Genomic DNA, 3,041 nt, shown 5'->3' with positions numbered 1-3,041 from the left:
TTTGCCGGCTTGCCGACTTTATGTCGTTTTGCCTCCCAGAGTCTTTTTACTAATCGAACCCTTTGTAGCGGTCGGTTCGGGTCGGACCGGAAAAAAGAGCACGGGTTTCGGTTCCCCGCTTGCCGACTTTATGTCGTTTTGCTTCTTAGAATCCTTTTGCAAATAGACCCTTCATAGTCCGCGACCGGCGCGCCCTTTTGAGCGGGTTAAAGGCGCATCTATTGTGAAAGGCCTAATAAAGCGACCGACTTCGCTCTCCCACCCCCGGTTGACATGAATTACCGTAGTCCCAAAAAAAAAAAAAATAAATAAATAATAAAAAGAAGAAGAAGAAGAAGCCGCCGCGGAAAGCACCAACATCCCCATTTATTGAAAGCATAAAGTACGCTTCTTTTAAAAAAAATCTAAAATAGAGTTGGTATAAAAAGGTGCCAAATATTGTAGTTGATAAATTTATTGAAGAATGAAGATTGGGTACCGATGACTTTGAATGTTTTTTGCTCCTCAATCCATGCCACTTCTACGTAAATTTGCATTGAAAGTGTCAAGAAAATGTCATATTTTAGAGAGATACACCATCGTATTTGAATATTTATAGAACGAGACATATAAAGAGAGCAAAATTATCAATTAGGTAATAAGTTTGAATGCCCATTTTCTTCTTACATATATCACGCATGTCCATTATTGATTTGATATTTTCCAAACTACCAGATGCGTCACTTATCCTGCCTCTGTTCAGATCATTGCCTCTTCCCGTCGATACTGTTATTTCTTTTAATTTTTACTTTAAAAAGATTTGGCTCTTTTGTACTCAATCTTGGGATATTGCATTAAGTGGAAACTTGTGCTCACGAAGTGTAGGCTAAACTAGTCAGTACACCTCTTGGTAATCACTTCAGACTGAGTAAGAGACTTGTCCTTCTACAAAAGAAGAGAAAGATAGCATGGCAGTAGTTCCTTACTCCTCTGCAATCGGAAGTTTGATGTATGCTATGGTTTGCACATGCTCAAACATTACTCATGCTATTGGAGTTATTAGCAGGTTTCTTGTTAATCCTAGGAAAGATCACTAGCAAGTAGTAAAGTGGATTTTCAGATACTTGAGAGGTAGCTCCAAGATGTGCTTGACTTTTGGGGGCTTAAAACCAATTTTGGAGGGCTATACAGATTCAGATATGTCTGGTGACTTTGATGGAAGAAAATTAACTTTAGGATATTTGTTTACTTTTGCAGGGGGAGCTATATTTTGGCATTCGAAACTGCAAAAGTGTATTGCCTTATGTACCACTGAGGCTGAGTATATTACAGTTACTGAAGCAGTGAAAGAGATGCTTTGGATAAGACGGTTTCTCTAAGATTTGGGTTTAAAGCAAGATGAGTACGTAGTTCATTGTGACAGTCAAAGTGTATGAGACTTGAGCAAGAATGCTACATATCATTCATACACAAAGCACATAGATGTGAGATACCATTGGCTATGTCAGATAGTTGCAGAATAGTTAGTACAACTACAGAAGATTCACACTAACAAGAATCTAGCTGACATGATGACAAAAGTTGTGACAAGAGAGAAGCTGAAACTTTGCACCGGATTGGCCGGCATGGATTCTAACTAGTAAGTTAGAGTACAGTTTCCTTCTTCTATGGGCTGGAGGGGGAGATTATAAGTGGGTCCAGCCCACTTGAGAAGGTCCAATAGCCCATTAGGGCTTGATCTCTATTTTCTTGTAGGACCGCATGGGAGAGTGCGTGAATAAAAGAAAAGACACGTGAACTTGGGAGGCGCTTTCGGCTGAGAAACAAAAGAAAGAATAAGAAAAGAGAGCTAGGGGGTACTGTGACAAAAGGGCAGAGGGTGCAGCCAAAGAAATTGGCATGCCAAATAAAGAAGAAAAAGGAAGAAAAATAGGTTCTTTTTTCTTTCTTTATTTTTATCGGGTGTGGTTTTTCGCACAGTGATTTAACAAATTAGGTTTCTATCTAAGAGTTATGTTGGATGCTATAGGAAATTTATAGTATTCATTGTTAGAAATCTCATCACATTCTTGGGTTCATCATATTGTGGTAGTTTGGGTGATATCATTGTTACTCTTAGGGAGGTGATGTTGGAGTTTTTCCAATTTGTTGTAAACTCAAGTTTTGAGCATAAACTTGAGAATTGTAAACTCTATATTTATTATAGTGGATTGATTGGATTTGCCCTGTGTTTTTTTTCCTGTACACTGGAAGATTTTCCACATAAATTTGGTATATTTTTCTTTCTGCTCTTCGGGTATTTGATATATTGCCTGTGTGAATATTGTTTCTAGTTGGCTTTAGTTTTGGCTTAGTTTATTCTGTAATATTTTGGACCCAACAAGGTTGATGTGAGTTACGGTAGTCCCAAAATAAATAAATAAATAAGAAGAAGAAGAAGAAGAAGTCGCGGAAAGCACCAACATCCCAATTTATTGAAAGCATAAAGTATGCTTCTTTTAAAAAAAATCTAAAATAGAGTTGGTATAAAAAGGTGCCAAATATTGTAGTTGATAAATTTATTGAAGAATGAAGATTAGGTACCGATGACTTTGAATGTTTTTTCGCTCCTCAATCCATGTCACTTCTACGTCAATCTGCATTGGAGGTGTTAAGAAAATGTTATCTTTTAGAGAGATACACCATCTTATTTGAATATTTATAGAACGAGACATATAAAGAAAGCAAAATTATCAATTGGGTAATAAGCTTGAATGCCCATTTTCTTCTTACATATATCACGCATGTCCATTATTGATTTGATATTTTCCAAACTACCAGATAAGTCACTTATCCTGCCTCTGTTCAGATCATTGCCTTTTCTCGCAGATACTGTTATTTCTTTTAATTTTTACTTTGAAAAGATTTAGCTCTTTCGTACTCAATCTTGAGATATTACATGAAGTGGAAACTTGTGCTGATGAAGTGTAGGCTAAGGTGATGGAACTGTTGTTCACCCCCAACAGAAGGAGTTTAATTAAGGGGGCTTTCAGATGCTAATGTAAATATCCTAAGGGCTAGTC

The sequence above is a fragment of the Phoenix dactylifera genome, unplaced genomic scaffold, assembly GCF_009389715.1.
Source record: "Phoenix dactylifera cultivar Barhee BC4 unplaced genomic scaffold, palm_55x_up_171113_PBpolish2nd_filt_p 001179F, whole genome shotgun sequence".
In the NCBI taxonomy this organism is placed as follows: Eukaryota; Viridiplantae; Streptophyta; class Magnoliopsida; order Arecales; family Arecaceae; genus Phoenix; species Phoenix dactylifera.
Note: the sequence above shows the minus strand (reverse complement) of the source record.